The following is a 12921-nucleotide window of genomic DNA, read 5'->3' as shown; positions in this document are numbered from 1 at the left end:
CAAGTACATAATAATGTATAAAAGTAGTTTTATACTTTTGTAACTGTCAAGAGTTTTATCACTCTTGACTAGCAAAGCCACTTTTAACACATCAGTCTGAGCCTTTGTCTACTTTCTAAGATACTTCTCTTTTATTCATTCAGCAGATGTTTACTAAACTCTAATTTCATACCTCAAACTCTCTGCGAATTCATCTCTGTCCTTTACCGATTCCCCATCTGTTTCTCTGATGGCTCTATTATTTTATCTTTTTCATTTTAATCTACTCCTAAACCTGAAAATCGCCAAAAGCTAAACCATTCTGTTTTTGCCTAAAACACTTTTTAGATTAATCCTTTATTCTCATAGTTTCTCCATATTGTCCATTTCCAAATCCAAATCTATTTTTTATCTGGATATTGATGCTTTCATATCATTCTATTACCTCAAACTCAAAATAAATCAGTTGAATTTCATCATCTTCCCACCAAAATCATCTCTGATTGCCAATTACTGCCATCTCTCTGAATGCATTGTTACCCCAATTGACCACTTAAGCTAAAAAAAAAAAATTCATATATTTGTTTGGCTCTTTTCTTTCCTTTATCAATCATATCAGTTCTCATAAATTCACATCTGTATTAGTTTCCTATTGTTGTTGTAACAAATCACTATTAATTGGCTTAAAACAATATGAATTTGTTATTTTACAGTTCTGGAGGACAGACGTCTGAAAAGAGTCTCACTGGGCTAAAATCAAGGTGCCAGTAGTTAGTAGGGCTGCATTGCTTACTTGTTCTAGTGAGAAAGCCTGCAATGGGTGGTTGCCTTTTTTTATGATGCCATTTCTCTGGTTCTTTTTTTTCTGTCTCCTTCTTCCTTGATGACTCTTGTGATTATACTGAACCCACCTGGATAATCCAGAATAATTTCCTGGAATAGCTGATTTAGCACCTTAATCCCATCCTCAACCCTAATTTCTCCTTGCCATGTAATAATCACAGATTCTGGGATGAGGATTTGAACATCTTTGCAGATCCATTATTCTACCTACCACAAAGTTTGTTCCATACCAATTCAAATTTCACCTCTTTTTTAATTTTTCTCCATATTTCATAATTTAGGACCAATCCCTTGCAAAACCCTTTTCCTTCCAAAATGCTTCTGGGGTTCTTCACCAGGCACCCTGCATGTGCTCAAACCAAGTCATGTTTTTTATCATCCACCTGTACCGTTGTCCTAGTTCTTATGTCACAAATGTTCTTTTTCAGACTAAGTCATGTCATCTTTGAGTATCCACCACAACCCCCATCCCCTCTTAACAGTTGTGAAGTTGTCTAAGACAAGTGAAGCCATCTTTTTAAAAAATTCAGTAAATCATTTGATGCTTAAATGATTGAATAAATTCAGATTTTGTTTAGTAGATATAGCTGTTTTATTGTACCTAGAAGAGAACAGTATTTCTTAAAAGTAAAAATTAAACAATTCATCCCAGAGTTAGTATTACTTTGTTATTACCACCACCCCCACCCCCCACCCACACTAGCAAACCACTGAGAACAGCCCCAGGTGTTACTCTGTTCTTTCCTGCTAGATTGAAACTCAATAATTCCAAGTTAAGCCTCATCTCAATATCCTCAAAAACCCAATTTGGCAATTCCTATTATTATCTGCCTGTACCCAGTACATTTTAGCAAGCCTCCTTTCCTGAGGCCACTTGCCTGTCTTTTTAGAAAAATTCCTTTTTCAATTGCTCCAAACTCAGTCTTTTCCAACTGGCTGGCATTCAGTTCTTCTGGAAATGATTGCCTGTCTTTCAGGCTACATAAAAAACGTAATTCTTTAAATTCCAGAATTTCTCATAAAACGTTTCCTTTATTTCACTGTTCATAGCCATACCAGACCAAATTACTGCTACACGATTATTAATAAGTCATGATATTAGTTGGTCTGAAGATAATGTGATCACTTTCACTGACAGGGAAAACAGAGACTGTAATTCAATATCCAATAACATTTGAAGAAGGAAGTATTTCTTCACAAAGCTTTCTGGGTGAAAAGTGCTGTATAATTTCAAAATAACAGAATCATTTTATTTTGGCAATAGAGGAAACGAGCTTCAAAGATTCTAGGGTATGTCTACTCAGATGCATTTTCAGACATCTCTCTGAGGGAGAAAAGCTCTATGTGGGGGGGGGGGGGAAGCTGGTGTTGCTACATTTGTTGATGAAGGTAATTACTTCTTGGGGCACTTGCGTGGCTCAGTCAGTTAAGCATCTGACTTGATTTTGGCTCAGGTCATGATCTCACGGTTCGTGGGATCAAGTCCTGAGTCGGGCTTCCTCTCTCCTTCTCTCTCTCTCTCTCTCTCTCTCTGCCCCTCCTCCACTATCTCTCTCTAAATAAATAAATGAAGATTTTTAAAAACAGTTCTAACAAAATAATTAGGACGGAAGACCAAAACATCTGGTGACTTAAAAGTTAAGTTTGCTGAGGCACTCAACATTGTTCAGCAGTTCGCAAGTATTTACTGTTGTCAAGAGGTCGGAGAGACAAGCATCATGGAAACCAAATAGGGAAAAAGTAAAATCCTGTTTTGGGGTCTTCACTGGTTGTCTCTGACCTGGAAAAAAGAGTTGCTAAGCCATAAAGTAAGTCATCTTGTCACTGTGTGAATGAATTATGAGCTACCTGGAGGGTTGCGGTGAGCGGACTAACAACCCCTCACTGCTCCCAGCACATGGAAAAGCCTTGTATTTAATCAGAACTCTTGATGCTTGCTGAGAATCTCCTCACACATGGTACTCAGTGCTTCCCAGAGGCAGGCAGGGTACAGTACTTCCTGCACAAACATGATGAGTGCAGAATCTAGAATAGGAAATCTCTGAGGTTGATGACCTTTGAATGATCCTCATTCCTGTTTTAATGACTGAAAATTGTTAACATCCCACACTTCCTCTTTTCTATGCCAGGGCACTTGACCGTTACTGTTTTCAGATTTCTCTTTCTAATCTTTTTCTCTATTGAACAACCCCAACCACTCCCCCACCCCCTCACCCACCCCCACCCCCCGCCACCTTATCCGTTGCAGAGCAGGACTCTTTCCTGTGGATAATGAACTGTCCTGCATCCCAACCTTTCTTTCAGGACCTCTTCAAAGTTCTTCATACAGACGACAGGGGAAAGAAAGTCTTCCAAAGGAACTAGAGTACTAGCCCAAAGCAGCATTTCCCAAGTGTAGATTTCTTTGACATGTTTGTGTTACCATTAACATGTACATAAATTTTGCATCCTACTTACTTCCAATTGTATCTGAGTTTGTATGAATCCAAAATGTATGAAATTGTTTATCAACCATGGAAATGGATGCTACAGGAAGATAGGCCTTGATTAATTATGACTTTCAGTATTCACGTAAGCCTGGAAGCTATTCTTTTCTCCAGGTCCACAGGAAAGTGTGTATATCGAGAGATTGTAGAGGTGACGTTCCCCCAACCCCCTAATTCTGCTTCCTGACCTTTACATTTTCATCTTCCAATAAAAATCTATCTTCATTTAAAACAATTTATCTTATATTGTGCTTGTTAAGGTCACTTTTTTCAATGTAGACTTTCAGAGCTGGTTCAGAGTCTTTCTCTGCCATACTTGTACCACAATTCTAGGTGATTTCAGAGTTTACATAGACAAAAAATTCACATCCTAATTTCAAATGCCCTAGACCTCTTTTGCCTTACCCTTTTCCCCTCTGCACTGTAGCCCTTTCCTAAGGGCTTATCTCGTGGTCCGTGGGTTAGAACCCCCCATCAGACTCTGTGCAAAAAGCTCAGAGCCTGGAGCTAGCCTGCTTCAGATTCTGTGTCTCCCTCTCTCTGCCCCTCCCCTGCTCATGCGCTCTCTCTCTCTCTCTCTCTCTCTCTCTCTCTCTCTCTCTCTCAAAAATAAATTTAAAAAACATTTAAAAAAATTAAGGTACAGGGGCGCCTGGGTGGCTTGGTCGGTTAAGCGTCCGGCTTCGGTTCAGGTCATGATCTCATGGTCTGTGACTTCAAGCCCCGCGTCGGGCTCTGTGCTGACAGCTCAGAGCCTGGAGCCTGTTTCAGATTCTGTGTCTCCCTTTCTCTCTGCCCTGTTCATGCTCTGTCTCTCTCTGTCTCTTTTTATTTGTTGATTTCATCCTAGTCTACCTTCTTTTCTCACTGACAAGGTTGTTCATCTGAAGTTCCTCATCACCAGCAACCTGCAAACCCAAATCTTAGAGCAGTGAGTTACCCTTTTTTGGTTTCTGCATTTTGGAACTTAGTAATGCTAGATAAAAAAACCCTGGTTCTTTCTTTGATCTTGCACTACTGAATTCATGGTTTCCAACATTGGCTAGGACCTCTGTATCATTTCAGGACTTTACTTGTTCTGATTAGTTCCCTTCAACATTCCCCTCAAAACCCATTCAGAACTTGCTCCCCTGAAACCTCTTTCCCTCTCAGACTGGACTCTCTTTTATTCTCAGCAGATTTCTGCCTCTTACTTCATACTTCATCAAGAAAACAAATGCTCTCTCCTTTCACTTCCTACATCCTTTCTCACAAAATGTATTATCGTATTAACATGTAGCTAAAGATCATTTTTATTTAAAGTGAAAAACATAGTGCCTATATTTAAGTTATTTTCAATTGTTTGAGAGGCCTTAACCCATTTGATAGTTTAGAATATGAAAATAGACCAGATCTGCTCTGAATAATTATAGACGACAGTGTTCTAGTCTATGTATTCCTGCCTCGACGAGGGCTGAATGAAAAACTACCCAGTCCTCCATTTATTGCTTATAAACTATATACATACTTTAAATTCTGACACAGTACAATTAGATTTCTAAAACAGAAAGCACGGAAACTGTGCCACTTTCAAGTTGAAAAAGACAGTGCATCTTTGATCACTGCAATGGAGACAGAGCTGCTGAGACTTCATTCTTTAGAACCCACCTCTTCAGAGTCCTCACTTTCATCAAGGTGGCTATCCACTAGTGTTGTTTACAACTCAGAAATACCCTAGCTGCTGTCTTGGAGGTCTGGGTGCTGCACCGAGAAACAACCCAAACCAACTTCTTGTAACATTTGAGAAAAAATATTCAGCTAGACACTTAGAAACTACTTCCCTTCAATAAAAGAACTCAGTGCCATTAATCTTCAAATGCCTTATAACAAGCAGGAATATTCGTGATAATTTGCTGACTTACGTTTGTACTTCCAGACTGAGGAGGTACAAAGCTCACACAGATGGCTTTGCTTTTGAAAAGACTAGTTGAAAATTGTAAGCTTTCAGCTGAGCTTCCAGGTTACCAAGGCTCGATATTTCCTTCCTTTCTGAAATATGAAGTATAATGTTCTTATACAAGTAGAACAAAGTTCAAGACAGCAGCCTGTTCCATTTCATAGTTCTGAATTTTTTCCAGAATTATATTTTCCCTTCATTTTCTGTCAGAACCAGTGCATTTACACTGACTAATTTGGATTACTTCAGGAGTGAAAGAAATGCATTCTTGTTCAACTATGCCAGCAACCAGCAAACACAACAGACTCCAATGTGAGGCAAATCTTAGGTCTCCTTGTCGTAAAAGCCAAGGATCTGTCCAAAATATTGGTAGCCAGGATGAAAGTTTATGTGCAAGATTCCCCCAAAATGTTGGTTAAATCCCTTAGGTCTTTACATTTTCCTGTCTCCAACACAAAATGTTATTGTTCTCAAGGGTAACCTTCATCAAGCTTGGCCCTCTTTTTTTGTGGTTGCAATTTCTGTTCTTACTCCAGGGAGATTTTCAATAGCTCAGATAGCTAGACTTATTCCAGACTGCCAAAGATCTACGCCCCCAGATCCTTCAAACTAGATAGGAGATGCTGCATCTGGCCTAGAGATGGCTGAGCACAGAGGGACCGGACAGACTCTTCCCTGGGTCAGGTACCCACCAGTTTAGCAGTGCCCCCAAAAGGCATCCGACTCTCCACTGGCACTAACATCTCCTCTCAACCTCACAGCCCCAGCATCATGCCCCTGCCCATGCCAACCTGCCTGCTGGCAACATCTCCTCCTGCAGACTCTGGGGTTGTATGTCCCCAGCCCCTCTGGAGCCATGCCACGCCACTGGTGGAGGCCAAAGAAAACCTCTTTTTGTTCATCATTTTTTAATTTCCAAAGTTAAAAATTGCCCTCTGAATTTTTCTTTCATTATAGGACCCCATTCTTGTTTCATAGGCAGACTATCTTTTCTCACACCCTTGATGGTATTAACTATACTTTATTTGGCTTCTTCTGTTCCACTGATGGTCTTTGTTATTGTGCAAGTTGCGTTTTCCTGTTTGTTTTTGTCTCTCTTAAATTGTCTTTTTTTTTTTAATTTTTTTTAACATTTATTTATTTTTGAGACAGAGAGAGAGAGAGAGCATGAACAGGGGAGGGTCAGAGAAAGAGGGAGACACAGAATCTGAAACAGGCTCCAGGCTCTGAGCTGTCAGCACAGAGCCCGACGCGGGGCTCGAACCCACAGACCGCGAGATCATGACCTGAGCCGAAGTCGGATGCTTAACCGACTGAGCCACCCAGGCGCTCCAAAAATTGTCTTTTCTTGAATGTCCACTGATTGTTGGCTGTCCTTTCATATGTAAAAGTGAGAAGCTGACTGGAAGAAGTGCATGGGTGTGTGTTGATGGGTGGAGGGTATTAACCTGGTCTGGGATTCTAGGAGCTAGACAGGAGAAGCAGCCTGCTGGTCTTGCATTTCAGCATGTAGATTTTTGCATTATCTTACCACTCTTACTCCCTACACACACACACACACACACACACACACACACACACACCTTATCCTGTGTGCCTGTTGTCTCTGAACTCAGAGGCTCCTTGGGCTCAGTTTCTCCAGACTAAGCTTGCTATTACCTATGATGCATGTGGGTGGGGTAGTTTCCTGACTTCTCAGAAAGTGTAAGGGACCAGGGCAATTCAACCAATTTGTATATAGATTTTCAACCATTCCTGTTGCTAATCATACCTCACTCCATGTTCTAAGCATTCTGAAAGGGAAATTAGATCAATTCTTACAGGTACTCCTCCTCTTATAGGCATTTGGATTCCTCTTTTTTATGGTCTGCTAAAACCATTAAATTTCCTCCATTAAGTTTGTTGTCTAAACTTAAAAAAAATCTTTCATCCACTATTCTTCACTGATATTTTAATGAAAAATTTGGAGGGAGAACTGCTGGACAAAGATGGTCAGCCTACTAAGTTTTACTTGAAGGGCTCCATAGTTAACTTGATATTTCTAAAACATTGGACAACATCATAGGTATACATATGGTTTGGGGGCAATATGTAATGCCATATAACAAATGTAACATTAGAATAGACTTCTGGCTCCACCTTCAAAGAATAATCAGAATTTGAGCCTCCTAGCAGCTATCATCCCAATTCAGTGATATCATCCTTGACCAAGACACTATCATCTATCACGTGGATTCAAACAGTATAGCAAATGACAGAAGCCAATCTGGATTCACTCTGATGCCTGAAATCTCCCCAAGAGCTGACTTCACACTATGCTTGCTAGCATTCAGAGGAGATGTCCTACATTATGCTTGTACTGTTCAATGACTAAATGCCTAGGAGTCATGTTAAGTAACAGGCTTTGTTTTCTCCCCAGACTTAAATCTGACATAACGTTCATTTGTCACTCTAATATGTGTGTACCAGCCTCTTAACTCTCTTCTGTGGCTGCCTTTTGTAGAAGGGGTCTAGACCGCTGACAGAACCCTTATCTGGTGAAAAGAAGTGGGTGTAGAATGCAGGAGAGGAAAGCTTCCCCCACTGGCAGGAGCCATCTTGGCTGATGTTTTGTAGTTTTGCCAAAATAAGTGCAGTGATCGTTTGTCGAATAATCAGCCTCCTCTTGCTTATTATGTAGCTGCAGTTCCGAGATTTGCTTTCCGCAAACCCAAAAAGAAAAATATGAACCACATGCTCCTGACAGTAGGTAGTTGATTCAGTACTAACATTAGGACCTTATCCCCGAACCTCAGAAAACAAGCACAGTTTAATGCAGCTGGTAGAATGGGAGCACATGAATGAAATACCACTTTCAAGACCTGCCGAGTAGCTTGGGAAAACTTTAGAGTGAGATGAATGTCTGTGGAATAGGTGGGTGGCTACTAACACTGGACATAAGTGAGAATGGACTTCCCATGTCTAACCCCATTTTTCCAACCATAGCCAGGAAAGGCCAACAGTTGGAACACACCCATTCCCAACCATCCCCACCCTTTTTCAAAAAAATCTGAATGTTCATCCGTGTGTATTCTTGACCCCATCTTCTCCCAAACGACCTACTACTCCATCAGTACCTCCTGTTTTTTAAATCTCCTTCCCTTTTACCTTCTTTTTATTATTCTTAAGTAGTATCCTTGATTTATCTTCACAAGTGTGTTTTGGCTTACATTCAATTTTGTCTGGTATTAATTTAGCTTTTTCATCTTTCTTTTGATCATTTTTTGAATGGTATATATTTCCTCATCCATTTTGATATGGTTTTAATTTAGGTAATTAATTATTTAATTTGGGTATCCTTATAAGTAGCATGTGGCTAAAATTTTTATTCAATATGATAAAATCTGCCTGATGAAATTAGCCTAATTGTATTTATTACAGTTACTGATATTGTATTAGGATTTTACTAAATCTTATTTTGTGATTTCTGTTTAGCCACAGTTTTTCATAGATTCCTTTCCTACCTATCTTCTGTTTGATAAATATTTTTATATTTCTTTTTTTTCTATGATGATTTATTTTCTTTAAGTTTATTTATTTATTTATTGTAAGGGAGAGAGAGAGAGGGGAGAGAGAAATAGAGACTGTGTGTGTGTGTGTGTGTGTGTGTGTGTGTGTATGGGAGGGGCAGAGCAAGAGGGAGAGAGAGAGAATCCCAAGTAGGCTCCATACCATCAGCACAGAGCCTGATGCAGGGCTTGAACTCATGAACAGGGAGACCATGTCCTGAGCCAAAATCAGGACGCTCAACCAACTAAGCCACCCAGGTACCCCTCTGTGATGATTTCAAAGCTGAAGATTGCATTTTTATTCTTTCTGGTGATTTCCGCTAAAATTTTGGCATGAATACTTAACTATAATTTTTAACAAACGTTAACAGTATTTCTACCTCTACCCCTAACCAATCACACTGTCTTTTACAATCTTTTCCCACACGGTGTTATTGTTGTTGTTTAGAGTTTTCATTTTATCCTTTATTTGTTTAAGGTTTTCATTTTATCCTTTATTTTAAATCCATACAAAAAATAACTTCATTGAGTAGCTCATTTAATTTTTTGTCACTTGCTTGCATTTGGAGCAAAAGATATAAACCATCTTGAAGCCCTTAAACTTAGGAACATGTTCAAGTCTCTCCTCACTGTTCTGGAGGGGTTCCAGGGCTGTCAACAGATCCTCAAAGGGGAGCACTGTCAAAAGATTAAGGACCACTCACCTTCAGAATAAAATCCAAGTCCCTTCTCATGGCATACAAGGCTCCCAGAACCTGCTCCTACCAATACCTCTGGGTTTCTGCCATTCCTTATAGGACCAGTCAAATTCCAGCAAAGACAAAGCGGTACACGAACATGCACGTGCATGCACTCACAAGAGTACAGAAACACACATGCGCAGAGCACAGCACATACTAAGCTGTCCCTTACTTCTGAACATTTGCTCATGCTCAGTGAGGCTAGAATGCCTTTCTCCTCCACACTTCTCCCATCTTTGTCTCTGATATCCACTAGCTAACTCCATGAGCATTTTCCTATGATTAGCCACCACCATCACATTGCTGGGACTTCCATAGTTGTTTATATTTTATAATTTGGCTTTTCTTTTTTTTCAATGTTTGTTTGTTCGTTTTTGAGAAACAGAAAGTGAGCCAGGAAGGGGCAGAGAGGGAGACACAGAATCTGAAGCATTCTCCGGGCTCTGAGCTGTCCACACAGAGCCCAAGGCGGGTCTTGAACCCCCAGACTGCAAGATCACGACCCAAGTTGGTCGCTTAACTGACTGAGCCACCCAGGCGCCCAGCTTACCTTTTTATAATATGACTGTTTCCCACATTAGACAAAGAGTCACATGAACGTAATGAGTCTGTCATTCACGTTTGCATTCTCTAGTGCTTGGCTCAGCACCTGACATATAGGAAGTACTCAATATGTATTTGTTGAAGGAAAAAACAAAGAAGAACTACAGACTTGCTTAAGGATAAAAAGCAATTAGGCTAAATACTTTCAATTAAGATCAGAGTCTATCTCTAGCTTCAGAATTAGCCAACCATAAGGAACACCAGTGAGACTCTTAATGCAGAAATGAGAATTCGATCATCTAATTGGAAAATAATAGTGAAACAGGGACCGTACAAAATAATTGTTTCTGGGGTGTATGTATGTGCAAACACACATACATGCATATCACATATTCTTTGTTTCTGTTTTTCTATAACTTCTTCTTACTGAGTTCTGAGGAACAGATGTCTCAGGAAATATAATTGCTGGGTCCTACCTGGAGGTTGGGGGTGGGGGGATCTTGAAGGTAACAGAGGAAAATGGGGAGACATTAATCTCACTCCATTAAGAAAAAAAAAGATGTTTAGGATATAATGATGTATAAATATGCCATTTATAAGACAGAAGATAGAGATTCAAAAAAAATGGGGAATCACATTAATTTAATATAAGAGAATATAGACATGGATATTACACCACTGAAATTTAACTTTAAAATATATGAAAACAACACCTGAATAATACAGCAAAATTGGTAATCAACATATAAAATATAAAAATTGAATATAAATATTCAACATAAAAATTCTGAAATTAAAAAAAAAATACAAAGATAAGTGAAAAATCAGAAAATATGCCCAGTATCAGATGAGCAAGCTGAATACTGTGATATGTCCTAAAATAGGCTTAAATTTCAAGAAAAAGTAAGTAAAGAATTCTCTGAACTCCAAAAGCAGTAAACAACTTACTATCAGGAAACCAAAGTCAAGAGTGCTTCAGACTATCAGACAGTGGAGTGACACCGTCAGAGTCTGAAAGAGAAAGTGTGTGATCCGAGACTGGTACACTCCTATTCTAAGAGATGCCAATTTCCAACATCCCTTCCACTCATACATCGTTCTTCAGAGAACAATAGAGTGTGGTACTTAGAACACTACTAACAAAGGATTGCAGGAAAATTCGAAGTAACATCTTCAGATGTCTTACAAATTACTTATTTTAGTGATGTGTAAATAATGGGGAGATTAGAGAATGGCCACTTAAAGGGTAAAATACAAACACCCCGAAGGAAAGAAGTTGGCGTGGATTGTAAATAACCAATAATTTCTAACAAAATTGCACGTTAAAAAAACATCAGTTTTTTCATATAGCAGTCCTAAAGAATGTGACAGGAGAGAAAGAAAAACATAAAAAGCATAAAACATCTGATATACTAATGATCCAAACATATTGGGATTGCTGAGGCAGATACAATTTTATGGATTTATGTCAGATGACAGATATTTATTGTGTATTTATGCATCAGATGCAAAGCCGGAGGCTATACTAGACTATGGGAACTTAGTGACGAACAATTAAAAGTGGCAATTGCCCTCTCAAGGCAGGTAATGGTTGATATAAACGAATGTGAGTGGCAAAGTGGTACAGAGGATAAATAGTGCTATGGTGAGTAAAAGGAGTTCTAAAATTTCTGGCACTACAGATGAAACCTGAAAGTGTGTTTTGAATTGTTTATAAGAAATTTCAGAACTAGAATGATACCTTCTGAATGACACTGAAATACGAAAAGAAACGTAAGTAGGAAGTGCATCAAAATCTTACCCTACATCTGCCTTCCAGCCTTCGTTGTCTTAGGGAAGTAACTCCATTACAACTTATGCAAGTGTCCTCTTTCCTGTCTCTTCCTTTATTTTTCTAGCATATGTGCAAATACATATCTGCACGCACACACACACACACACACACTCATCTAGAATATAATTTCCATATCTGTCCATGCTGCCAATCACTTATCACACTTAGCAGTCACTGGCTTCTTCATCTGCAGTTTCTGGGACCTATAAAGCTTCTCGAGGACAGAAAGCAGACCTTATTCTACGAGGGGGTCTAAGCAATACCCCTCGCTTCTCTGTCTCACTAGAAGCTCTCAAAAGTCCCTTTTTCCACTTCAGGTGGGCCTATATCCATTACAGTTGTAGTCTACTTAAACAAACTCCCTTTTAACAACACACACACACACACACACACACACACACACTACTCAAAGATAGGTGAGAATAAATGATCCCTCGAGCCTCATTCTAAGAAAACAGGCAAGCTTTTGTTTTTACTGTCCCAGAGTTGGAAGCAGAAATGATAAGAACTCAACTCAGGATCTGAATTTTTTCTGCATCTTATAGCAATAAGAACCAAACATAAATTATTCTCTCTACAAATTATCTTGCCATATTTATTAGAGTCATTGGTGAAACAGGGGAAATGGACAAATTTTTTTCATCAAGAGAATTATATGATACTTAATCTAAGACAGTGATAAACTCACTAACTGCCAGAACTAATATAATATAATGAGTAACTGTTGCAGAGGTAAAATATGTTCTGCAAAGCTATGACTTTATATTATAGTTCAATTTCATTTATCTTTAATAAAGTATAACTTTGGATTCTATGTATCACTCATTCATATAGACGTATCATGCCTATTTTCTTCTTTAATGTCTCAAAAGAATTTTATAAACCATGGGCCATATTAATTAAATCCCTGATTAGTTAGCAAAATGTTTTTAATATCTTTGTTTTATTCAAATTCTAATTAAGGATTTGTTGTGCTTACTATTTTTGTACAAAAAATAACCCCAGAACTTCG

General features: G+C 38.9%; 1 pseudogene; it reads right to left on the bottom strand.

Annotated features, from left to right (window-relative positions):
* Positions 1–5010: 5010 nt before the first annotated feature.
* On the bottom strand, positions 5011–9641 carry LOC131483802 (cyclin-G2-like; annotated as a pseudogene).
* Between the last annotated feature and the right edge of the window lie 3280 nt (positions 9642–12921).

Source organism: Neofelis nebulosa, chromosome 8, assembly GCF_028018385.1.
Source record: "Neofelis nebulosa isolate mNeoNeb1 chromosome 8, mNeoNeb1.pri, whole genome shotgun sequence".
Lineage (NCBI taxonomy): Eukaryota > Metazoa > Chordata > Mammalia > Carnivora > Felidae > Neofelis > Neofelis nebulosa.
Note: the sequence above shows the minus strand (reverse complement) of the source record. Positions and strands in the feature narration are given on the sequence as shown.